Source organism: Pleurodeles waltl, chromosome 2_1 (genome assembly GCF_031143425.1).
Source record: "Pleurodeles waltl isolate 20211129_DDA chromosome 2_1, aPleWal1.hap1.20221129, whole genome shotgun sequence".
Classification (NCBI taxonomy): Eukaryota; Metazoa; Chordata; class Amphibia; order Caudata; family Salamandridae; genus Pleurodeles; species Pleurodeles waltl.
The window spans coordinates 859,066,571-859,094,441 of NC_090438.1; positions in this window are offsets into that span (position 1 = coordinate 859,066,571).

A 27,871-nucleotide genomic window follows, 5' to 3' on the forward strand; every position below is an offset into this window, starting at 1 on the left:
AAGGATGCATACACTGTGGATAAAGACATCGAAGAATTAACAAATAAACCTGCCATTCAGCAAAATCTTCATTAACTATACTGTATTTTATGCCTGGAGAGTACACATAAAATATATTATTCTACTCTGGCTTAATACATTTGGGCAAAAAAATTCCGCTGGTTCGTTGGGCCACCCTAAGATCTCCAATCTATGAGAATAATCAAGTCTTTGTAAATAGAAGAAACAATATTCTAAATAAGTGCTGACTTGATTAAGTAATTTTGACAATTGAAGAATGATCTTAAATTATAATTAAAATTGGTCAGAAAATCTGATGCACTAAGGTGTTGGAATTATCATATTCTGATTAGTAGGATAATACTATGTGATTAGAAAGATATTAAGGAAAGTTACAATGGACAAAATCGAAATGCTATAGGAATTTTTACAGCTACAAAAGTGACTATGTATATAGGTGATGAAAGCATTATCATGAAAAAAAAGCAAGGACAACTATATTTAAATAATTTTCAACTGTCTCGAGAAGCAATTCAGACAATTCGACAGACATGCAGAAAGGCACAGTTACTAAAAGTCTATGAGCTCAATTCACAAAGGTGTACGTGCATGTTTGTGTAAGTTTCCTCCTTTTTTCATATTCACAAATGTGTTAAAAGTAAGCTCATGACCGTAGAGACTCTGCAGTCGGGGCAGAACATCTGCACACAAAAACAGATGTCTATTTTTTTATGTGCAGAGTTCTCCGCCCTGACTGTAGAGTCTCTGCAGCCATAAACTTACTATTAACTCATTGGTTGTGGATACCAAAAAAAGAGTGAATGTACACAAACTTTAGGGGGCAGTGAATATGCATTTTAAAACTTCCTTTTATGCGCTGTGCTGTGTTTGTGTACTGGAACTGCACATTTGAATAGTGTGTTGGTACAAGGAGAGGCCATAATTGTTCCTCTTATCTGCACCACCACTGAGATGGCAATGAGTGCAACCCTCCTACACTTCCCTGCTTGTGAGCTATTATAAGTGGAGCATGCCATAGACTTGCATCAGACAGGTTCAGCAGGCATACCACTGGTGCACCAAAGGCAACCCAAGGGCATGCCCATCCTCGCTTGTCTGTGTCTGGACTGCACCTTGTTCCAGGACCCCATGGCCATTTCCCTACCCAAGTCTACTCAAGGGAAATGCTCCTCGAATTCAGCAACCAACATACGGTCAATCACTGCAAACATTTGATACTAGCTCCTGATCTGGAAGATCTTAGATGTAAAACATATAATTTTACACTTACACCAAACAGGTCTTCCAAAACAGAGGCATGTACTCACAGCACTGTCCACTACCAACCCAAAATCTATGCCGTCGCCTGACTTCTTTTAATGTGTTCTAGTAGAACGTGGTCTCTTATTAAAAAAATGTAATATTTGGAATGTGTAGAATGTTACTCTCCAGATATTTTCTTTGTAACAGAAACCTGGGTTAATCCCACTTCAGACCCTGATTCACGAATTACCATTCTAGTAGGCTACAACATTTCCACACTGGACTGGCAAGCTAAATGTGTGGGTGGGCTCACTAATATTTTTAAAACATCATTCAGCTAATCATTTATTTGGATTATGAAGCCCTTATGTTCAATTTTAAATTGAACACTGTCACCACATCTAAATGTGTTCTAATTTATCGCCTCCCCCTCAAGGTCCTGTGAAAAATGTATTCAAACATCAATCAATTTTTGGGGATTTCTCTTAGAGATCTCAGATAATAAACAGAAACCCTAGTTGACAGCTTGCTTAGCTTTGAACTCACTGAAATAATTAATGTAGCAACCCATCTGGCCAATTACACTCTCAATTGTTTTTTTCTTCTAGTAATAGTTAACTATGTTTTGAAAAAATCCTGCCCCTTACTTGGAATGACTACAAAGCAATGTTACCCGTGCCCAAGGTCCCTACCAATATCAGTCCAAGCCCTACCGTACCCACCTTAACCAAATACAGCTCCTGGATTAAAATTGACAAGACTAAATTTGAGACTACTCTTTTGAAGTCCCAACCAACACTTGAAAATGTCATTGCTACGGCCACTACTAATTACAACTGGATTGACTTTGCAGACCCTCAGCTAGCCCCTGTAAAGATGATTAATACCATAGAAAAACACAGTTTGCCCCTTGGTATTTGTCTTTCTTGTGCATGATAGGTGCACCACAGTTCTAATTGTAGTGTGCAACAGTGTATCTCTGTGAAGTCAGCCCTAGTGTCGCAGTACTTATTGTTATGGTACTCAGTTTGGGTTTTTGGTAATGCAGTGTTAGTATTTGGGCCAACAGTTAATATTATCCAAGAAAAGTGCTGGAGCATCCCGGTGTTCTTCTACCACTCCCGTGCCCATATCAGAAAGAGAGATTTAGTTTCAAGGAAGTTGAGTGCACTAACTCTACTATCACTCTGTAAACAACGACCTGCCCCCGAAGATACAGGGTGCCTGGCTGGACCGGTAAGATGTGGCAGTGTTTTGTCTACCAGGAAGTGCTGAGAGGTGTTCCAGGAGGTCAGGGGGATACCATCACCCCTGCAGATATCCTGCTTTTCAGATGAGTGGCCCCGTCTCAACAGGGGGGTGGAAAATAAGAGTGACACACACACGCACAGCACACACCCTATTACACACACCCCATACACACAACCAGATGCACATGAAAGGAAGTTACTCCCCCTAAATCGGCTGAATAATGCAAGGACAAAAAGAATTCACTAAAGTGAGTATAATAATATAAACACAGTATAAAAATAACTTAGCCAATGTTACAGATATCTACAAATGTAGAGAAAAAGGGACACTGTCCAGTCCTCAGTTCGCGTGGGCCACATGGCCACATGGCAAATTCCAAGGCCCCACTTGTCACCTGCAGTAATAAAGAGAGGACACTGCAGGGGCATCAGTTGGCAAATGGGCAGGCACCTGAGGGAGAGGGGGCACCTCAGCCGGATGCGGAAACAAGACCACTGGTTCTGGAGGGGGCAAAATGCCCTGTGCTTGGTCCTGGGGAGTGCAAGGCCACAGTCTCTCAAGTGGGTGTCTCCCACACTGGTTCTGGAGGGGGCAACATGCCCTGTGCTTGGTCCTGGGGAGAGCAAGGCCACAGTCTCTAGCAGTTTAGGCTGATAGAAGTAGCTATAGCAGAGCAGCTTAGGTTGAACTAGGAGACATGCAAAGCTCCTGCAATACCACTTATTGTTACACAGTGCTTATACACAAGTAAAGACAATACTCAGTGTTACAAAAAATAAAGGTAGTTTATTTGGGTGACACAAGGCCAAAAATATCTTAGAGGCAATACTTCCTGTAGAGGTACGTATATTACACAATATATACACTAGACACCAAAATAAGGTAAGTAATTAGACATAGGATAGTGCAAACAATAGGAAATGCCTATAGAATGCACTGGGAGTAAATAGGTCTAAGGGCAACACAAACCATCTACTAAGAAAGTAGAATGTGAATCACAAATTCCCCCCTACACAAGTGTAGTGTGTGGAGAATCACTGAGAGAGTAAGAATACAGCAAAGGTAAGTAAAATACCCCTCCCCAGAACCCAGGAAAGTAGTAGTAAAGTACTGCAAGTTTCCTAAGGACATACTACAAGTTGTGATTAGAGTTATTGCAAGAACCAAGCAAGACCTGCAAAGGAAGAACACCAAGTCCAGAAGTCGGAAGACGTTCCAGGAAGGACAGGAGCCCCTGCCAACCCAGAAGAGGGTGAAAAAGAAAAGTCCCTGCAGACTGCAGAAATGCACCCAAGGAAGATGTCAGTGGGTTCCTGCATGGTGCAATGGATGTCCCACGAAGAGATGTTGGATGCAGGTGAATTTTGCCCCTGGATTCGTCCAACAAGCCTTGGTTTTGGCAAAGTCACGTTTTGCATCAAAGTGGCGCTGTCTGGACCCAGGAGGGACTTGGGGGCCTCAACTCTGCGTGAGGAGGAAGAGGGGGCTCTCAGCACTCCAGAGAGACCACAGAAGATCAGACAGCACCCACGGGAGTCCCAGGACATGGGGACAAAGGAGGTGCAAAATGCGGTAAGTGCAGCACTACAAAGGAGGTTCCCACGCCGCTGGAGGTCAACTCAGCGAGGTGAGCATCACAGGCTAGAGTGCTGGGGACCTGGGCCAGGTTGTACACAAAGGAATTTTGCGAATAGTGCACAGATGCCTCAGGACGTGAAGAAGATGCAGTGCACAGAGGTACTGTCATACTATGGGAAGGCAAGCTCTTACCTTCTCCAAATTGGGACAGCAGGACCTTAGGACAGTCTGTGTTGGAGGGGTCCACCTCCTGTGCTCCAAGGAGCATGCTCATCACCAGGAGAGAAGTCCAAGAGAACCGGTCGTTGACTTAGAAGGTGCCTGCTTGAGCAGGGAAGTGACTCCGTCACTCCACAGGAGATTTTTTCGGTCCTTCTGGTGCAGAGTGAAGACATGGATAGTGCCCTGACACTTATTAACTTTGCACCTAGCCTTCATTCAATGAAGGTTAGACATATAGGTGACTTATAAGTTACTTAAGTGCAGTGAAAATGGCTGTGAAATAATGTGTGCACTATTTCATGCAGGCTGCAGTGGCAGTCCTGTGAAAGGGTTTGTCTGAGCTCCTTATGGGTGGCAAAAGAAATGCTGCAGCCCATAATGATCTCCTGGAACCCCAGTGCCCTGGTTACCTGGGTACCATATACTAGGGACTTATAAGTGGGGTCCAGTGTGCCACTTGAAATTGGTAAATGAAGTCACTAGCCTATAATGACAAATTTAAAAGCAGAGAGAGCATAAGCACTGAGGTTCTGGTTAATCAGAGCCTCAGTGACACAGTTAAGCACTATACACAACACACACATTAGGCCATAAACAATGGGCACTGGGGTCCTGACCAGCAGGATCCCAGTGAGACAGGCAAAAACATACTGACATGCAGGTCAAAATGGGGGTAACATGCCAAGAAATATGGAACTTTCACACATGCTGGTGCTGGTGGTGGGAGCCTCCTGCACATCCCCTGCACCCTCGGATGGATGCACTGTGGTGGTGCTGGTGCTGGCGGTGGTGGTGGGAGGCTCCTGCACATCCCTTGCACCCTCGGATGGATACACAACCATGCTTCGTGGTGGGGGTTCTGTGACAGCTGCTGGTGCATGCTCCTGGTCCTCCTTGCCTGCTGGTGCATGCTCCTGGTCCTTCTTGCCTGCTGATGCAGGCTCCTTCACCCTTCTTGCCTGCTGGTGCAAGCTCCGTCCCCTTCAGTATATGTGGCCTGGAATCCTTTCCACCACGAGTAGGTGCGGATGGAACTGGGGCCGTGGACTGAGGTGCTTGGCTGCATCCGTGATAGCCTGGCCATACGTACAGGACAGGGAGCAGGGATAGGGAAGAGGTCAATGGTGGATAGGAAAAGTTTCTTAGGGACATTTGGGTGGGAAGAGGGAGAAGGAATGAGAGTGGAGGATGAGGGAGTGGTTGTTGTAGTTGTCTGTCTGCTGGATTTGGGTGCAGGTGCATGGGTTGTATGCTGTTGTGAGGTGGATGGCTGTTGGGTGTCTGTGTGCTTGCATTTGTGTACTTTAGGAGGGTAGGACAGACACAGTGGGAGAGGACAGAGGGGACGTGTGCATGGATGTTGTGGAGGTGTCTGCCAGTGAGGTGTGTGTTCTGCTTGGTGTGGTGATGATGCTGGATATGGATGATGATGTAGAGCATGCAAGCGTGAGTGTGGAAGTGACTGGGAGGGAGGTGGTGGAGGGGGAGGAGGGGAAGACAGTGGAGGCAGTGAATGTTGTACTGTCTGCAACTGTATGTTGTTTGGGTGAGTGCTTGTGGGATAAAGTGTATTGCTTCTGTTTGCCTGTGACACTGCTGGGTGTTGTCCTGTGTGCATGCTCATCTGGCTGTGTGCTTTGGATGGTTTGGGGTAAAGGAGAATGGGAGTGGGAAGAGGAAGTTGGAGACGGGACGGTCGAAACAGGGACAATAGCTGCCATCAGAGAAGAGGCCAGAGCCTGGATCGATCTCTGTTGGGCCGCCAATCCAGTGTGAATACACTCCAGGAATGCATTAGATTGTTGCATCTGGGCTGCCAGACCCTGGATGGCATGCACAATGGTTGACTGCCCTACAGAGATGGATCTCAGGAGGTCAATAGCCTTCTCACTCTGGGCAGCAGGGCTAACTGGCGCAGGGCCTGAGGTGCCTGGGGGGAAGGAGATGCCCACCCTCCTGGGTGAGTGGGCACGGGCAACTCGATGAGGGGCTACTTGGAGGGCAGTGCTGGTACGGGGGTGGCGACTGTACCTGTAGCTGGGTGGTCACAGAAGTGTCCTCCACCACCAGGGAGCTTCCATCGGGGGAGGTATATGTGTCTGAATTGTCCCCTCGACTGTCTGCCGTGGTGCTCCCCTCACCCTCCGTCCCACTGGTGCCCTCAGCATCGGTGGACTCTGCCTCCTGGGTCCTGTGGGATGCAACTTCCTCCGTCGCCAGTGCCTCTGCTCCTCTGCCAGATGATGCTAATGCACATAAGAACAGGATGACAAGAAAGTGGGGGAGAGAGACAAAGGATACACTGGGTCAATGGCTGCACCAACTTCACTGTTGCATACACAACACCCTCACACAAAGGAAACAGGTCTATGCACTGTGCATTTGCACCACCACTGATATTGCTAGCCACTAAGGCATGAGGAGGGGCACACACCGCTAAATGCAGCAAACCTGGGACCCATGCAGCCCTGACCTGTAGTGGATGCTTACTAGCTAGGTAGGCATGATTATCCCTTCAGAACCATAGCCACGAGAGGACCTACGCTGCTATGTCAGGCCTGGCATAGGGGCACCCATTGACACACATCCACCACCCGGATACCACCTCACCAGCTGTAAGTTGTAATTATAGCCACTGTACTTATCCCCTTGTGGCTGCTGTGATGCCCTCAAGCGCCCATCCAGCTCTGGATGGGCCACTGCCAGTATGCGGGCCATTAAGGGAGTTCAGGGTTCGACAGGCACCCCTTCTTCGTTGGGAAGCCATCCCCAGCAGGGCCTCCGCTCTTTTCCGTGCCCAGGTCCTCCCATCGTTTCTGACAGTTGGTGCTCCGCCTTCCATAGACCCCCAGGGTCCGCACCTCCTTGGTGACAGCACGCCAAATACCCTTCTTTTGATGGACGCTGACCTGCAGAGGCAATACACACAGGAAAACACTGTTTGACAAACAGTCCAGCCTGTTACACATATGGCCCACCATACCCGTTTCCATCACCATTGGCACACACATAGCCCAGCACACAGTGTGTACACTGCAAAGAAGACATCCACCCTCCCCTTCTTACATCAGGACCTTCGTACACACAACTACATACATTCATGCCACATGCATTGTGCCCACAGTGTACTCACCTCTTGGTCTGGAGGCCCATACAGCAGTCGGTATTAGGGTAGGACCCCATCCACCAGTCTCTCCAACTCCTCCAAAGTGAAGGCTGGAGTCCTTTCCCCGGTCACATGGGCCATGGTAGGTTCCAGACACAGGTCACAGCAGCACACGCAGTGTAGGTCCTCTCCTATGGAAGGTCGGGTAGCAAGTGAGGAATATTGTAGAAAATGGCGGTCACGTCCGTGGCGGTGCATACCGTCACCTACGGCGTAGATCACCATTGGCCACTGTACCCCATAGGGGCCAATATTAACCAATGAGGAGTTGTATCCCACCACAGCGCACAACGTCAGCTGAATTTCCTCACTTCCACCTGTCCCTCCACACAGGGCAGGCGGATGCCATTTCATGGGAGGCAGCCCTATGGATTCATGCTGTGTCACAGGAGGAATAGGCACATACTGGTCAATTCACACTGACCCATTACAAGTGTACAGATTGAAAACTACTGTTGTGGTCCCAATGTTCAATTTGTGACAGCCTCCTCACTCTTGTGTCCCTTAGATACCTACCAATGTGGATGAATGGGAGATGGAGACATACCCCTGTGTACAGACCCCTGGTGGACTCGGCAACACTGGAGGACAGGCACATTATCCTCATCTATAGACTTGACAGGGCCACAATCACAGAGCTGTGTGCCCAATTGGAGCCTGACCTGATATCTGCTATCCGTCACCCCACTGGGATCCCACCTCTCGTGCAAGTGCTATCTGTACTGCATTGCCTGGCAAATGGTTCTTTCCAAGTGACAGTGGGCTTGGCAGCAGGAATGGCACAGCCAATGTTTTCAATAGTGCTAACAAGAGTGTTGTCTGCCCTGATAAAACACATGTGCAGCTACATTGTTTTCGCCCAGGTTGAGGATTTAGCCACAATGAAAGCCGAGTTTTATGCAATGGGACATATCCCCAACAAAATTGCAGCGATTGATGGTACACATATTGCTTTGTTCCCCCCCTCCCCTGGCAGCATGAACAGGTGTTCAGAAATCGTAAGAGTTTACACTCCATGAATGTTCAGATGGTGTGTCTGGCGAACCAGTACATCTCGCATGTCAGTGCTAAGTATCCTGGGCCAGTGCATGATGCCTTTGTCCTAAGGAATAGCAGCATTCCAAATGTGATGGGCCACTTACAGAGGCACAGGATGTGGCTAATAGGTGAGCCATCGTTCTCACTCAGTAGACGTTGGTGTATGGGTATGGTGTGGGCCATATAGGATAGTGTGTGGCTAAACGTTGTCCCTCAATATTTGCAGGTGACTCTGGTTAACCAAACCTATCATGGCTACTGACTTCTGTGAGGAACGCCAGGACAAGGACACAAGAACGTTATAATAGGCACATGGGCAAACCAGAAGGATCATTGAAAGGACCTTTGGCCTCCTGAAGGCCAGGTTCTGGTGCCTCCATCTAAGAGGTGGATCCCTGTGCTACTCACTCAAGAAGGTCTGCCAGACAGCAGTGGCATGCTGCATGTTGCACAACCTGGCCCTCAGACGCCATGTCCCTTTTCTGCAAGAGGAGGAGACTGGAGATGCCTGTGTGGCAGAAGAAGACCCTGTGGACAGTGAGGATGAGGAGGCAGAGGATGAGGATGATGACAACAGAACATCAGTTATATGACAATACTTCCAATGACACACAGGTAGGACAGTGTAACTTTACATTTCAATTACTTTGGTTGTAATCTGTGTGGCAATGGCATGCTGATATTTCCCACGTCTATGCCCACTTACTGTTCCCTCTGGCAATTCATTTTGCAGATGTTGGTGACTCGACATACTCCTGGTGTGATCACAACAGCCGGCTACAGGTCATTAATCAATGCTCATTCTATGTACAGTTAATTTGCAATGCTTGTACCTGTTTCAAATAATACATATTTAATACATGACATGCTCCAAATGGGTGTTTATTGAAGTGCTAATATATAGGGGCAAGTGCAATGGGATGGGGTGATGATGGAGGACAGTCCAGGGTATTGTTCCAGTCTGTTTGTAGTACAGGTGCATTGTCCAAGGGGACATAGGAAGGGGAGCAATGGCAGTTCAAGGTGGACAGGGTGACTGGGGTGACAATCAGGAGAGTCTCATTTCCTGGCAGGGGTCCTGGCAAGTGTCTCTGGCTTCAGTCTGGATCACAGGGAATGTTAGCGGCATGGTTCACCTTCTTCGGAGGGAGGGTGCTGGTGGCCTGTGAGTCCTGTGGTGGGGCCTCCTGGCCACTAGCGGCAGCGGAAGTGGAAGGCAGTTCAGATGTCTGGGTAGTGGTAGGGGCCCTCTGGTGTGATACTGCCTCCCTCATAATGTTGGCCATGTCAGCCAGCACCCCTGCTATGGAGATCAGGGTGTTGTTAATGGCCTGCAAGTCCTCCCTGATACCCTCGTACTGTCGCTCCTGCAGCATCCTGTTCTCTTGCATGTTGTCCAGGATCTAGCCCATCATGTCCTGGGAATGTTGATAGGCTCCCAGGACCTCGGAGACTGCCTCCTGGAGAGTCGGTTCCCTGGACCTGTCCTCCCCCTGGCGCACAACACTCCTCCTAGTTTCCCTGTTGGCCTGTGCCTCTGTCACCTGAACCATGTGCCCACTGCCACTGACCACAGGCCCCGGATTTTCTTGTGTGCGACGTATGGCCTGGGGTCCCTGTAGAGGTGGGCACACTGCTTATTGACGTGTCCTGGTGACAGAGGTGTGGGTACGCTTAGTGGGTGCTGTGGTGTTGGATCCTGATGGGGGAGGCTCTGTGGTAGTCTGTGACTGGGTGTGGGTAACCAGCTGTCCAGTGGTCCCTGATGGGCCAGGTAGGTCGCCCAGATCCTGAAGACCAGAGTTACTGTCATCACTGTTGGCCTCTTCTGTTGGGGGACTGGATATTGCTGGCACTCCCTCTCCGGTGACATTGGCTAGGGCACCTTTGGGGATGTAAATGATGTGTTATGGTTAATGTGTCTGACATATTGTACATTTGTGGCTTCCCCTCTATGGTTGGTTTTGCCTGCCAGCTTTCACTTGTGTATGTTAGTGTATGGTAGGATTGTTTGTTCTCTATGGTGTGCATGCTTTGGTGATTAGTGTCCATGCAGGGCTGTGAGGGGTGTTCATGCATTGGTACAACATGCAGGGCTTGGGATTGGGATGAGTGAGATGTGAGGATGGAGTGTGTGGGATGTAGTGGAGTGATGCGAGTGAGGGGGCGAGGGGGAGATGGCATGCAGATATGGGGGTGATAATAGTAGAGAGTTGACTTACCAGATTTCAGTCCTCCTCCAACTCCGGCCAGGCCCTCAGGATGCAATATTGCCAAGACTTGCTCCTCCCATGCTGTGAGTTGTGAGGAGAAGGTGGGGGTCCACCACCAGCACTCTGGATAGCGAGCTGGTGTCTTTCTGCTATGGAACGTACCTTCCCCGTACTTCGTTCCACCTCTTCCTGATGTCATCCCTAGCTCTTGGGTGGTGTCCCATGGGGTTGATCCTGTCCACGATTCTCCGCCATAGCTCCAACATCCTAGCTATAGATATCTGCTGCACCAGTGGTACAAATAGCTGTGGCTCTACACTGACAATTTCCTCCACCATGACCCTTAGCTCCTCCACTGTGAAACGGGTGTGTCTTTGTGGTGTCATAGGTGTAATGTGAGGTGTGTTGGTGAGGGTGTGTTGGGTAATGTGCTGGGGTGTGTTATGTGGAGTGCGTGAGTGGTGTATAGGTGTGAGTAGTGTGTGGCTCTAGTTGTGTCAGTGGTCTTGGTGTCTCTCTGTTGGAAATTAATTATATTCGTAAAGGGTTGGGGGTAATGTGAGTGTGTGTTTTATAGTGGTGTGGGTGTGGTGTGTGTATGAATGTCAGATGTGTGTTGTTTGAATTGTCCAATGTAGGGTTGTTTTGTATGTGGGTGTCCATTGTGAGCGTGGCGGTATGTACCGCCAATGGTTTACCGCCATTGAATGTCTGCTGTGGTGATTCGTGGGTCATAATGTGGTGGGCGTAGTTCTGTTGGTGTAACGGTGTGGGTTTTGATACCACCAATTTATCACTGAACTTTGGTCTGGCGGATTTGTGTGTGTGGCTGAATTGTGTCGGATTGATGTGTATGTGTCATAATGTGGTGAACGGATATCCGCCGCCGCCTCAGTCTTGTGTGATGTCAAAAGGGTGGACAAACAGTTTAATAATTATATGGCATAGATTGTTGCCTAGATGATTGATAATTGCCTCAAATTAAACTCAGATAAGACTGAGGTACTTCTATTCAGAAAGGACACATTCTTTTGGACTGTTTCCTGGTGGCCAAAAAATCTGGGCCCACTCCCCTCTCCAGGAAATAAGGCTAAGAACCTAGATGTCCTTTTTGTTGGAGTACTAGCTTTCTCAGATCAAATCAATCAAGTCACGTCATTCTGTTTCTTTGGGCTAAGCATCTTGAGGAAGATTTTTCCTTTCATTCCTCCAGAGGTTTAAAAAACAGTCATTAATGCCTTGGCCATCTCTAGGATTGACTATTGCAATAAACTGATTGTACGGATTCAGAAACATCTGTTGAACAAGCTCCAAACTTTTCTGAATGCTGCGGCGCAGTTGCATCTGAAAACCTCTAAATCTAAGTTTAGGGAATCTGAACTCACAATTTAAAATACATCTTTTAGTGAAATTGTTTTTTTAGATTGCTAGTTAGAAAATTCCACTTTTAGAAAGTAGGCATTTTCCTGCTTAAACTATTCTGTGATCTTCCTGTCTGGTTCAGTTGGACAGTTGGGCTGTTTGTGCATCTCCGCTAGACAGTGACAGAAAGGGTGCAGGGGTGTAGACTGCATATCCTGATGAGCCATCTGTGCTAGGGTGGAGGGAGGGTTGGTCACTCACACACGAATGGGCTGTGCCTGTCCTCATACAATGCAGTTTCCAAACCCCTGGTGTGTGTCTGGGGTCTGGTCTGGGCAAGGCAGGATCTTGTGAACAACAGAGACTTTTCTTTTAAGTTGGGCAACTCCAAAGGCAGAAATGGGTATAAGTATTCAACCCAAAACCCCAGACTTTAGATTACTTCAAGGAAACTGTGATGCCGCCTGCACCTGAAGCTGTGGACCTCGCATAAGTTTGATGACCCCAATGACTCTGCAGGCTTTGCGTCGCCGCAGCCACTGATTCAGCACAAATTCTTGGAGATCAGAGTGTTGTACATCCGACGTCCATGACACTCGATGCAATTGCAGCACCTGCAGCCCTGTGATGTCAGCGTGACCCTGTGAGGTCACCCTGCAGCATCGTGACTTAGCCAGACTTCATACCTGCTGGAACCAAGGGACCGACACCTAGCAACTGATGCTGCATCTACAGTAAGGACCTGCTGCTGCTGCACGACGCCTGTCCTCCTCTGCCCCGTAGCACTGGAACCGATGCCGCATCGGATCCAGCGATGCATGCTCCCCATCTTCGTGCACCAGCCTGTTTTCTACTTGTTTACTAAGGTACTGTACCTGGGGCTTGTATGACTTCATAAACAATGCCTGTGGCGTCACACTGTAGGAAACGGCTCTGTCACGATGCCGCTTAACATCAAATTACAGCATCTGTACTTTTAGGCACTATTCTTGTGCTTTAAGTGCTAAAATCACATTTGTAACAGTGTATTGTGGATTTTTATTGTATTTTGTCTTGTTTATTTTGATACAAATATTTACTATTTTTCTAAATCTGTGTTGTGTCATTTTGTAGTGGTTAACTGTATTACTGTGTGTGTTGGTACAAATACTTTACACATTGCTTCTGAATTAATTTTGCCTCCTTGTGCCAAGCTACCAAGGGGGCAAGAGGGGATTAACTGAGTGTGATTCTCCTTTACCCTGAGTAGAGTGAGGTTCCTTGCTTGGGCAAGTGGCAACCTGACTGCCAACCAAAGACCTAATTTCTAACAGTAGTCATCCCCAAACGCTTGGGTGGCAGAAGTTTCTCATTTGCCACGTTTAGATTGTGGAATTTGTTGCCTTTTAAGCTCAGAGCACAATCTGAATTGCAACAATTTAGGAAAGAGCTAAACACTTAGGGCCTCGTTCTGACCCTGGCGGACGGCAGAGGCCGTCCGCCAGGGTACCGCCGCTGAATGACCGCACCGCGGTCAAAAGACCGCGGCGGCCATTCTCCAAAAGAGCGCCCGCCGGCCCAGAGGAAATGCCCCTGCAACGAGGACGCCGGCTCAGAATTGAGCTGGCGTAGTTGCAGGGGTGCGACGGGTGCAGTTGCACCCGTCGCGTATTTCAGTGTCTGCTTAGCAGACACTGAAATACTTTTCGGGGCCCTCTTACGGGGGCCCCTGCCGTGCCCATGCCATTGGCATGGGCACGGCAGGGGCCGCAGGGGCCCCCAGGGGCCCCGCGGCACCCCCTACCGCCATCCTGTTCCTGGCGGGCGAACCGCCAGGAACAGGATGGCGGTAGGGGGTGTCAGAATCCCCCATGGCGGCGCAGCAAGCTGCGCCGCCATGGGGGATTCTAATGGCAGCGGTAAACCGTCGGGAGACCGCCGGTTTGCCTCTTCTGACCGCGGCCGAACCGCCGCGGTCAGAATGCCCTGCGGGGCACCGCCGGCCTGTCGGCGGTGCTCCCGCCGACCCTGGCCCCGGCGGTCTTAGACCGCCGGGGTCAGAATGACCCCCTTAGCTCTTTGCACACTCTTCCGTGTATTAGGTCTACCCTTTGGGCTTGTTGTCTGATGCTAGCACCAAGACACCCTTGGTCATTAGCACACTTTAAAAGTCTTTTTATTACATAAAGTCCTAGGTCATCTGCTGGTATGCCTTCAGAACTAGATAGGTCACCTCACCCATTTTTGGTGACAGTCTTCATCAGTCATAACCTATCCACACCAAGAGAGGTAATTACCACTTTGGTGGACTCAATCGCTATACAGGAGTTCAGATTTAAAAAAATTGGACAATCGCAAGGATCGAGGTTTTTTATAAAAATATCTCAGGGTATACCCCATAGGTTATTTCTCTTTATAGTGGGGGTATCGTAGATATGATAAAGATCATATCATATGGATGTTAGATGAACTGAAACAAATCATCAATCCACAACTACTAAGCCAACATGTTTCAGCCTGCTTCTGTGCCCATACACGTTATCAGCCTTCATAGGGGCTTCACAAAATTTAGTATCCTTACCTATACCACATTCATTCTGTACATCAAAGTAAGAAATCGAAATACATAACCTGCACAAACATTAAAAAAAGTTATTTTTTTAACACACCAAAGCACCATACTTAAGTGTGCATGGTCAAACCATGCATAAAAGTGATGCTTCATTAGGCAAAATCAAGATGAGCAAGGTGGCGTTGAAAACCCACCTCTCAGCCACAGTGTTCAAATGGAAAGACTGTAACCGTTTTTAAAGCTTTTTCTCAGTCTCAAAAGGATTTAAAATGTTTCTCTATTGATAGTACCTTTTATTACTCAAAGTCAGAGAATAAGTATAAAAGCACAGCAAAATCACACAGCTCCTCTAATTAGAACTATTCATCAGAATCAAATTGGAGTGATAATGAATCCTCAAATCTCAGAGGGGGAGCGATAGGATAAAGAAGAGACCAATACCAACACAGAAAATACCATCCACCTTATGGCCCCCACAATTTTAGAAATGCCCTTTCAGATGAAAGCCACATCCCATCCAGCTGTAATCTACTACCAATGTGCCTTGTTTAGGCAGAGGCAGAAGGAAGGGGAAGAAAAGAGATCAATGGGTACAATAGAACCACCCAGTGGACACCCACAAGGATATGTTACCACCACAGGTGGGTCTGAGCAAGCTTTGAGCACTACAATAAAACTGGGTGATCACTTGTGTATAGACACTCAGCTACAATTATTGAACAAGGGCCAACACCAAGATTTGATTCATTTAGCTTATGAAGAGAAATCTTTTTGTTCTTTCAGAAAATCAGACTCAAGATTTTCTTTGCAAATAATGAAATGGAAATGAAACAGACCAAAAGGATCACTGGCTTATGTAGGAAATCTTAATTCTATTCTACCTAAGTTACCATGCCACATAAGTGATTGACATTTGAACAGGCGGTGACAAGGGATCCATACACCCGAAGAGCAGAACAAACAAATGAGATCCACAACCTAAAAAGAGAGACCACCATCCTTGAATTTGTGATCATCAACCCTGCAGATAAAAGGGGAGTGAGGGGGGTCATACCAATCCGTAAGGGTGGTCCTACCAATCCAGATGTGAGATGGTTGCTTCAGACTAATGAAGGATACCAGAAATTGCAAAAAATGGATAAGTTTGCAACAAAGGGCATTATGGAAGATGTAAAACATATGGTTAATAATGCAGAAGACAACAATTGGCTCACTAGGCAATAAGCGTAATTCCTTCTGGAAAAGCAGCCACAAGTGCCTTATTTTTACATCCTTCTGAAGGTGCACAAGGGAAGAACTCCACCACCTAGAAGTCCTATTTTGTTTTTGGATATGTTCAATTCTGGAGCCACTCTCAAAGTTTGTGTATCACTTCTAAAGACCCTTCATGTTCGATATGCCATCCAATGTAAAGACACAAAGGACATGCTAAACATTTTGGAAGAGGTAAAGTTTAACCCATCATCTAAAATACTGGCAACCTTTGATGTTCAATCATTGTACACCAGCATCCCTAAAGAAGAATCACTGAGAGGTTTAGAAGGATTGCTGAAGAAGACAACATGGAATTCTGCTGCTCCCATAGGCTTCATCTAGAGTGTGCCCATATGGCACTGACCCAAAGCTTCTTTAAGTTAAAAAATGATTTCTCCTACAGACGAGTGGTAACTCAATGGGTAGTGCATTTGCTCCAAGTCTGGCCTTTCTATATGTCCATCATTTCAAGATAGAGCATAGACCTAACTATACCAATCCAATATGGCAACAGATCACAGTATAGAAACTGTATATAGACTACATTCTTGTCAACTCAAAAGGAACAGATAAAAAAAATGAAAAATTCTCAACAACATCAACCCATATCTGCAATTTACCATAACAACAAGACTGAGATCTCATATTAGGATTTACTAATAAAACACAAGAGAAAGCCTTGAAATGTGAGGTATGCTATAAGACCACTAATGGGAACAATCTCCTCTGATTTCACAGTTTCCATCCCCGATCCCTTCAAGAAAATTTACCTGTAAGGCAGTTCTTGAGACTTAGGCAAAACTGTACCACAAAGTAAGACTTTGCATAAACATGCAAAAAACACCCAAGCAATTTGCAGGAAAAATAGTATTCTATGTGGATTATTACGAAGGTAGGAAAAAAGAGATGGAAACAACCCTCAGGAACAACTTTTGGAGACTTTTAAGAAAGCTAAAAGTGATTGTTTAACATGTGTCACAACCTATGGGATTCATTTAAACTAGATGAAAAAGAACACCAATAAACAATGGAAAGTTCTCACATTGGAACCTATGAGTTTTGAAAAACCATTGTTTTCTTTCAAGAAGGACCAATCCTTAGGAGATAAGCTGGCGCATACCATACCGCAGAGCACCCATCCATCCAACACTGTTACAGACCTATGGGATATACTCACTATCACTGTAAATTTCCCAAGAGGACATTGTCATTTCTGCCCACTGATGAAAAACATTAAACAAGTTGAACTCAGTCTAAAAGCACCATGGGTCCTGTAGCATCACACCAACTGTGAATCAAACAGTGTAATGCATGTCATAATTTCTACATGTGGCTTAAATACATATGGTTGGCAACAAGAAAAGCCAAAGTGAGATTAAATGAACAACGGAGGACATTTTGGTGCAAGAAAAATACAACTTAATTAATGAGATGCTTACTTGATAAAGGCCACACAGAAATCAACTATAAATAGCTTATTATTGCTAAAATGACATCACCATGTACCAATTTACAGGGTAAATTATTCAGATATGAGCAGCAATGGATTTACCCCTTACAGACATCAGAAAATGGGTTAATGATGAAATGACTTTGAATAATATTTGAAGTATCCTCCCACGCTTCTGAAGTACCATGAGCCCTGTCTCTCTTTACAGGCTCATCATCAAATATGGCCTTAATCAATCATGATCTTGAGCAATGATTCTGCAACTAACATGTCTGACAAATCCAGAATTTAGCATGAGCTTGAAATACCACCACTCTGCATTTAATACATGGTGCACATCATCATAAAAGTTATTACCTTCTAATGAACATTTGATAAACAGAACATAATGTTCTGGCTCATAACATACCTTTTTTGATAAAGTGATTGTGTATTTAATATATAACATTACGAGCCTGATCTATGAAAAGTTAGCGCCTCCTTTGCGTCTTTTTTTGATGCAATAGCGGCACAAACTTACAAATATAGGGGCATATTTATACTCCGTTTGTGCCGAATGTGCGTCAAAAATTTTGACGCACTTTCAGCGCAAACGTTGCCCCATATTTAAACCCTGACGCCCGATCCGGCGCACCAGGAAAATGGCGCTATGTGCGCCAGTTTTTGGAAGCGGCACCCCGCCCTGCGTTAATGACATGCAGGGTAGGCGTTCCCGTCCAAAAACAGACGCACATAGCGGTGCGTCGTATTTATGCTTCCGGGCAAAAATCACTCCCGCGCGGCAGGCGGTGCAAAAAAATCACGCAAAGCACGAACATCGTGAAATTTTAACGCCTGGGTCAGGGCAGGCATTAAAATGGGGCAAACACACCTGTACTTAATCAGAACACACAGAACAAACAACAGAGCAGCAGAGCAGCAGAGCAGCAACAGGGAGACATGGAGGTGCTTTTTCTTCAGCGTGCACGTAGACGTAGAGCCCTGCAGCAACAACAGCAGCCACAACAACAACAGCAGGGACCACAAAGACAGCGCAGAAGGCAGGAGAGGATATTCCGCCCAAGAACAACCCTGCATGGCCTCAGGGAACGAGACATCATCCAGAGGTACCGGTTGAACTGGCAGGCCATTCAGCAGCTGCTGACAAATATTGAACAGCAATTGGCCCCCACTTTAGTGACTCCACGCACTATCCCAACAGAAACAAAGCTGCTTGCCGTACTTCACATGCTGGCAAGTGGCTCCTTTCAGACAACTGGTGCCCTGGTTGGTGGAATCTCACAACCATCTTTCTCCGCATTCCTGCCTAAAGTCATGGATGCCATCATTGGACTGACACCCCGCCACATCTGCTTCCCTAACACAGTGCAGAAGCAGCAGGAAACTAAACAGGGGTTCTACGCCATCAGTGGCTTTCCGCACGTCCTTGGTGCAATCGACTGCACACACGTACGCCTTGTGCCACCTGCTGCGAGTGAACACCTCTACCGCAACAGGAAGCACACACATTCCATCAACGTGCAGGCCATAGTTGATCACCAAGGACTGATCAGCAACATTGTGGCTAAATATCCTGGGAGTGTACATGACGCATTCATCTTCCGTCACTGCACCATCAACCAACACTTCCAGGATGGACGGTATGGCAATGGACTACTTGTTGGTAAGGACAAAAATCTACTTATATACTCACTGCACAGAAACCCTCTAGGATAAACAACCCATACACCACAATAGCAACACCTAGACAGGAACACACTGAGGTACTCACATCACTAGCCATGTTTCACAAGTCACCATTGAACCTCTCACACATTGGAATTTACTCTACAGCTTAATGTGAAGACATTCATGACTGTGGTTGCCTAAATGTCACCTTGCAAATTGGAAGTCTCACAATAACCTGTATACTAAGTTTTAAGGGATGGGATGGCCTGGGTATGTTCAATTGAACGTTTCTAATACACTTTCATGTTTCAACTCTGCATGGAACTATCATCACACCCCCAGTGAGGACACACGGACACCTGTGTCACAAGTCACAATGCAAGGGAGGGCACACTGTACTTGAGAAACCAATACATCCTGCTGACAAACAGTTAGCCAACAAACACTTGCTCAGCCAAGGAAAAAAAACAATGCCAAAGTTTCCACCAACAACCATAGGTTGTCACATTAGTACACAAAATAGTCACAGACAACACAACACAACTACTTCCATCAAAGATACGTACAACAGTGCCTCCTACATCTAATTGATACCATTCTGTGTTTCTCTTTCAGCTGATCAGGGGTATGGCATCCAGCCTTGGATAATGACACCATATGGGAACCCAAATACTGCTGCTGAGCGGGCATACAATGACGCCCACAAGAGGACACGCAGCATTGTGGAGCGGACCTTTGGGATCCTAAAGTCAAGGTTTCGCTGCCTTGACATCACTGGCAGAAGCCTACTATACTCCCCAGAGATGGTCTGTAAGATCATACTCACTTGTGCCATATTACACAATATTTGTGTAAAAAGGAACATTCCCCTCCTTGAACCGGACCCAGACATGCCTGAGGATGATGATGAGGAGGATGCTGGCCTGCAACAGGAGGGGGAACAACCTAACACGGCAGCAGGAGTGCGTAGGCGCCAACAGCTTGTGAACAATTTTTTTACTTAAGTTATTATAATCACTTGTATTCCACACTTGTAGATAAACACAGATAACAAACACCACATCATGTTTTGGCCTATTCATTTCTGACCACCTTTAGTTTGAAATAGCTGAAGATGAATGTCGTCTCATTGATCAAGAATACCATTAAAATTCATCACACCAAAAATAAACATCACAACTGTATGCACAGAGGGTAGGATGTGACATGTTACATTACCATACACAGAGCCCAACAAGAGTACAAATGTGACAATTACACATGCCGGATCCAAACAACTGAAACAGTCTCTCATCCAGCCCAAAATTGGAGATCATTTGAAAGTCACATTACACGTGTTCAGAGACTGGGTGGGACCATCCATGTGTACGTGACCATGTCATCAATGGCTTCTCTCAAGTGTGTGATATGAGCAATACACAATAGCTACAACATCAGCTGCCACTAACTCAGGAGGAGACCTTGAAGTTACAGTGACAACATACACCCAGACAGGTGATAGTGGATCCACATTCCCACACACATGTACACATATGTCATACAATCAATCTAATATTTGAAAGCAGACCATCACAGTTGTGTCCCAGTTTGAACCTAGCAGGAAGATTGTAACATGACACTAAACCAGTTTATGCAGAAAGGGACACAGACAACCAAAATATTCTTCTCATTATCACATCGGGAACGCTGAGAGTCTTGCAAACATAGTCATAGGAAAATGGTATGCAAGTTAGCTCCAATTCATCATTACTGCAAACGTCAAATGGGCTAATGAGATCAATGAATGGTCAACAGTCATTCATACCATATGGCCTTACATTAGCCGCTGCTGCAGGTTTGCCATGATATAATAAATATACTCCATGGATACAGTAGCTATTCTGGATGGTGAAATCCTAGGGTGTTGGGGGCCTAAGTCCACCTCTACCGCCCCCAAAACATACAAGAATCATGTACTTGTGAACTAAACACATGCATAAGGCACATGTGTGGCCTCCATGTCACAAGTCCAACACAAATCTGAAACACAAAATCATAATGGGACATGCTCAGCCCCATAAAAACTGAAAGTGACTCTCCCACTCCCTGTTAGGACTACAGATAAAAGCATCACCATCATAAATGTGGACACATTTTGGAGACGGAATACATAATGGTATCCCATCCATCATTTCAAAATAGCCATCAGCAATTACACCAAATATGTCGTCAAATATGGTCAATACATTAGTTAACGTATCCCAAACATTACAGTGTGAATGCCTTCTATACATAAAACAACGGACATGTGTCATATACAAACACATATGTGTATCACATCGCACCGTTTGACCATGACAAATCACCTTTCCAAAGCTAAAAACATGAAGACATAAGGATAAATTTGCTCCATATTCTACGCATACAGCATGGCCGTCATAATTTGTTCACGTACATGTGTGCACACAATGCAGAGTCAAATACAAATGTATCCAAAAGTGTCTTAATATTTCGCCTTCAAAGTATAATTTACATCCACAATATTTTTGACTCTGCATCATGTGCACTACTGTACGTGTAAAAAAAATGACGCCCATGCTGTATGCGTGGTAAAATTGACGCTACATGGACAATATGTTGGTCATCTCATGTACATTATAAATTATTAATATTCATATCATATTTTTTCACTCCGCATCATGTGCACTACTGTACGTGTAAAAAAAATGACACCCATGCTGTATGCGTGGTAAAATTGACGCTACATGGACAATATGTTGGTCATCTCATGTACATTATAAATTATTAATATTCATATCATATTTTTTCACTCCGCATCATGTGCACTACTGTACGTGTAAAAAAAATGACGCCCATGCTGTATGCATGGTAAAATTGACGCTACATGGACAATATGTTGGTCATCTCATGTACATTATAAATTATTAATATTCATATCATATTTTTTCACTCCGCATCATGTGCACTACTGTACGTGTAAAAAAAATTACGCCCATGCTGTATGCGTGGTAAAATTGACGCTACATGGACAATATGTTGGTCATCTCATGTACATTATGAATTATTAATATTCATATCATATTTTTTCACTCCGCATCATGTGCACTGTAATGCGTAAAAAAAAAATGACGCACAACTGTGTATGCGTGAAAATATGACGCATAACGGGAAAATAAAAACGGCGGCCATTTTCTGCAGGAAGTGATGTAATAGGATATCCTGTTTACAAAATCTGTACTGGGAGTTAACTTTCACTTTCACTTTGCAGTCTCAGATTTATCTAGACTGTGTGGTTGTGTGAAAGGTGTTGTCCTGTGTTTTACTGCTTTTGTGTCCTGTGTGCCTTGTATTTTGTCTTAGTGTCAATCTATTATTGTTGTATAACATTGTCTCAGTCTGTTTAGTGTTATTTTGTCTATACCTGTGATAGTTTGTATTGTCAGTGGGAGTCTGTTGTGGGTAGCATAGTTTGGGGGGTTAGTTGGGCTATTTTTCTCCTTCTTCTTTTACTTTCACACCTCTACCTTTCCCCATTTCCCACTTTTACCTTCATATTTATTTTGTCCATTATTAGTCCTCTCAATATGTCAGGTAGGCCTCGCCTGTCCAGGATGGGTGAAGACGAATTGGGGGGGTTCATATGGCTAGTAAGCCATTTCCTCCCACTAATGCTGGAAGCTGGGGGCCGTGTGATACAGGGGTATCACACGGAGGCGAGGAAAATCCGGTGGGAGAAGGTGCGCCATCACCTGGTCCGGGTCTACGGGAGTCTGAGAAATGTACACCAACTCAAGCACCGCTGGGCAGATCTGATCACCAGGGAACAGGACCTGCTGGACCACCTGGGACTCCAGATTGGTGGCCATGTTGGTGAGTAAAAATCTATTAAATGGGAATGATAGAAATCTGTGTGTGAACATGTGATGATTGTTATCCAATCTGCAAAATAAGTAGCTGACTGTGTGTAATGCTAGGGAAACCTAGGCCCATGGTTATACACATAAATCCCCATATTTTGCAACACATGTACACGCAATAACAGCATTAAAATCCAACATATATTTGTATTTTGCTAAGTCGCCCCCTCTCTGCGTCACAAAATGTTGCAAATGCTGCGCTACCAAGGTATACATATGTGTCCTAATGTGTATTTGTTGCAGAATGTGTATGAAGACCTATGCTACCAGTCCGATGGCTCATTTTTGCAACACATACCAGATGCCTGTAGCTGCATGTAATGTAGTGTTGCATTTGTGTCAGAAAAGCAACACGTGAACTGCTCTATTTGTACTCCACTGGTCATAATGGCCAGTGAGTACGTCATGTAGAAACAACATACCTACATATGCAGACGCCATAGCTAGACAGAAAATTGGAAACACATGATGATGCTATACATGTGTGTTGCCTTCACGTCATATGAAGTTAGTCATGTTGTTCACACATATGTCACATGTGTGTCTGGTTGCTGTGTGTTGAACCTGTCCACATAGCCTGTTTGATTGTGAGTGGTCATGCAGTCCTCATGGAACCAGTTTTGGAATGTCTCTCTGGGATGCACATGCTGAGATGTATGGTTAACATTATTGTTGGGGCATACTAATGGAGGATTAACTTGGACGACACATGACTGTCCTGGCCACTGCATGAGTGTAGTAGGGTGTGACACTGGAGCAGGAGACTCATCCAATGATAATGTTGAATACAAAGTCATCCATGCAGGATGAGCATGTGTGAAAGTCTATCATTACCATGTCATATTCACACAGTGTCATTGTAACAGAAATTATTTGTCCGTTCACCCAGTCTGAGTATAATCTTTGTTTCATGCTTTACAGGTGGACCAGCCCCGTACACCGTGGGAGAGGTGGCCCATTTTGACGACCCCGATACCTACAGTGAGTGTCGCCTAAGTGCTATTTACATTGTTTGGTAAGGAAGCATGATGGATTACTGTGTGTTCAAGAGAATTCATGATTCGATGTGCTGGCCGTTCATTGGCTTTGTTGTTTTAGTGTGATATCAAATTTTAATAATGTTTCTGTAAAGCAATACCTAGTCATCTCTCAGATTGAGGGGTTGTAGCCCATTCAATTAGGGCGGCAATTGGGAATGGTATGACTCATTTGGAATACACTGGTCAATGTTAGACTTGGTCAGGGACTTGCCATCAACTGAGTCTGCATATCAGACTGACAGTCTCCCAGATAGCTTAGGCACATGGCTTTGATGACAAGTGTTTCTTCCTAGTTGAGGATGGACTGTGTACACTGTAGGTCGGATCTTCCGGGGCCATGTACTTCCACAAGGTGAACTCGTAGTGTATGTGACTTGAGTGCAATGACCTAGGTGTTCAGTTGAATCATGTGAATGGGTGTTCTACCTCCTCTGTGTGTGTTGTTAAACATGCCTCACTAATAGTATGTTATGTTGGGCTAAGTCATATCATTTTGACATGTGTGGACCTGGGATGTGACAAGGTTGGGCTGACTACAACGTGTTGCTAGCCCTTCATAGGTGTTGTGTGTGAAGGCACATACTTGTTGAACTTTCTGTATACTCCTGGGTGTGCATTGAACATGGGATTGTTGGTTGTTCTTCCCACACCACCCACAAAGACTGGGATGTTACTGTGAAACAGGGTACCTAGGACTGTAGCAACCAGTATGTTACACGTACTTGACACCTTTTGTGACTTGAGTTAGTACCTAGGGCCAGAGTGAGAAAAATGTCTACACGTTGCAAATGGCATAAATATATGTTTGTGATTTGCAAACGTCTGTTTCCTATTCCAAAATGTATTTGGTGGTCATGTACATATTAGGAAAATGCTTTTCAAAATGGAAATGATAAAGGGGTTTACCACGCCTACTTGCAAATCACAGTGGTAGGCAATCCCATTTGCAACCGAGTACGTGGTTGCAAAGTGAGTAGCTGTTATCATCCACTTGAAGTGGATGGTAACCAACTTGCTGACTGGAAGGGGTCCTCATTGTAAACCTTCACCTTTGTGAGTGGACCAAAATAATCCTGCACAAAACAGCCAGTGGTCTAAGGGACCAATAATTACCGTGAAAATTTCCAAGTTGAATTGTTGTGTTTTTAAACTAATTGCAGCTCATTTTCCTTTCAGGTAAACGGCCTACACTTGGGGAAAAATTACTTGCTTCATTTAAAAGCAGTCACGTCTATGGATTTCTGCTGGTCCCAGCAGGCCTCCATCCCCGTGAGTGCCCATAGTGGCTACGGTGGGGCAACTTGGAACCCACATCATTGATGTTCATGAGGTGGGTTTTCGGGACCCCATAGCGACTCGCAGACGGTGTCAGAGACACCGTTCTGCTTTGCATAATTGCTAGTTGTTATTTCAAGATTCCTACATCTGACCCCTAGTGTGGACATATGATTCTGGGCCAGGGGTTCAATCTTAGCACACAACTAATTCCAAATGCCATTGAGTGAGGAGTGTGATTGTTATCACATAGTTTGACATATGTAGTGAAGTCAGTATGCGGAAGAGCTGGTGCCATAATGTCTCATGCCTTAGGTATGATTTGGTTGAGTAGTTTAGGGTGATGTCATCCATCATGTAGAGACATGTATATGCTATGTGTGATATGCCCTTTGGTATGCAGGATTCACATGTACTTCCTCTGAGCCTTTCCGTGAACTATGTTGTAACAATTGCTGCAAAAAATACATTTCTAGTAATGGACAAATGACCCATGGTGGTATTCAACCCACTGTAAATTCAATGCTCAATATTTCCCTTTTCTCTTCACAGCTGCAAACCTGAGTGCCGCAGAGCGCAACCATTTCGAGCACCGTGCAATGAGGTACAGGCACATCCTGCAGGTGCAGTGTGGGTATCGGAGGATGGCCCGCAGATATAATTCGGATCGGGCCTCCGGGGCGTGGTATGCCACACCACAGGCTCCCCCAACGGGGCCACCAACAACCACCGCCACTACATCCACCAGGTCTGCCCAAGGGGACACAGCAACGGACCAGGCATCTTCATCCAGAACTGGACCTAGCCGTGTGTTGGGAGCAGGGCTGTACCGTGGCCACTCCACTCCAGCAACAACCTCCACCTCCACCGGCACCCAGACCAGCACTGACCCTCCTATTGACCCTGCAGCCTTCCAGGCATTGTTCAGAAAATTGGACAGGTTGATCCGCAAGGTTGACAACCTTGCGGAGGACATGAATGAGGTGAAGAAGAAGGTGCGCTCCATCCGGCGCACACTACAGAGGGCAAATCTGTAGTCATTTTGCCCTCCTGAACTTTTACCCCTCCCCTCTCACCTCTTTCCTTTTTCATACTGTTAGTTGGGTTTGGGGGTTAGTTATAGGATAAGTATAGGAAATTAGCTTAGTTAGTGTTAGGTAAGAGGGTGGGGGGTCCTTATTATTTCTATCTAATATTTTTGTGTGGGTGGGTGGGTGGGGGGCAATGTTGGGATTCCTGTTTAATTTAAAAAAAAAAATTATATATATGTTTGTTTAGGATAGTATAGTATGTGTGTAGGTTAGTAAGTGTTGTCCTGCATGTGTCTTGTCTCTTAATGGTGGGTGGGGGGTTGATGTTTAGATCGTTTCGTTACATGTGTAGAGTAAGTTTAGCTTAGGTTAGTTAGGGACAGTTGTGGGTTAGTAGTAGTCAGGTTAGATCAGTGTAGGTTTACCTTTCCCTTAGTTGCCTCTTTTATTACTACTTTGAAATAAAAAAATTGTTAACCCTTTACCTGATGCGTTAGTTGCTACCTTTTCATAGCCTTGACATCAGTGTAGCAGAAAGTTTTAGTATGACATTTGTGTTCCATGCTCGCTATCCCCAGGCTAATGAGGTTTAACATGCCAGCTACCCGTGTGCTAACTTGGTAAGTATCCACCATGTGGGAGAGCCAACATTGGTAGTGTGCATTGATCATCAAGGTTTGGGGTTGGTATGTATCCTACTTCACAAAGAGTGCTTCCCGACTTGTTATTGTAGGTAAATAGATAGGTCGGACAGCATTGTGAAGTTCAGGGAGAGCTTTGTAGATGAGGATTTGTTCACACTCTTGTCTTGTTGCTGTCATTGCTGACCTACATCATGTGTGGACTGATTCAGCATGACTTTCCTTCATGGAAGTATACGCCGTAAGGGTGATTGATGCAGTGTAATTTGTTTATCATTCCTTTCATTTTACAGCATAATTTCCAATTTTAGTATCGCATGGTGCCTACATTTCTCAGCCACCATTAGTTGTCTAGAATAGCTGTAGATGGTGCATCATTCTGTCCAACACAGCATGATTGTGTGTGCTTAGTCCCTTCATCAGTTATTTTCCTCAGTATAGTAAAGCTATGATGCAATCCTGGCCACTGCACAGATGTTTCAGTATACATGAAATCAGGACAGTAGTATAGAGAATCAACATGGTTGCCACACAGCCACTTTGGAGTTATCTACTGCACAGTTGAAGTGTGAAATGACACAGAGACACAATAGGTGTGCAAGTGATATTTATTTGTAGGTGGTGTAATGCAAAATGTCCATTCACAATGTTAGCTGAGTCCGTTCTGGTGCATTCTTACATGGTGATCCTACAGACGGGGTGTGGATGATGCTCCTGACATGCTGGGGTGAGGTCACAGACGGTGCAGAGGAACATGATTTGCCAAATGGTAGGAGAGAGACATTCACTGGCAATGGGGACAAGTCATACAGTGGATTGCCGAACAGTCATTGAGGGTAGTTGTAGTGAGACTGGCATGTGTCAAAACGTAGGACCTTGGTCAGAGTAGGCCATGGTGCAGGGACTAGGGCTTCCGGGTACTCTTGCGTGTGAATGTTATCTGTTCCATGT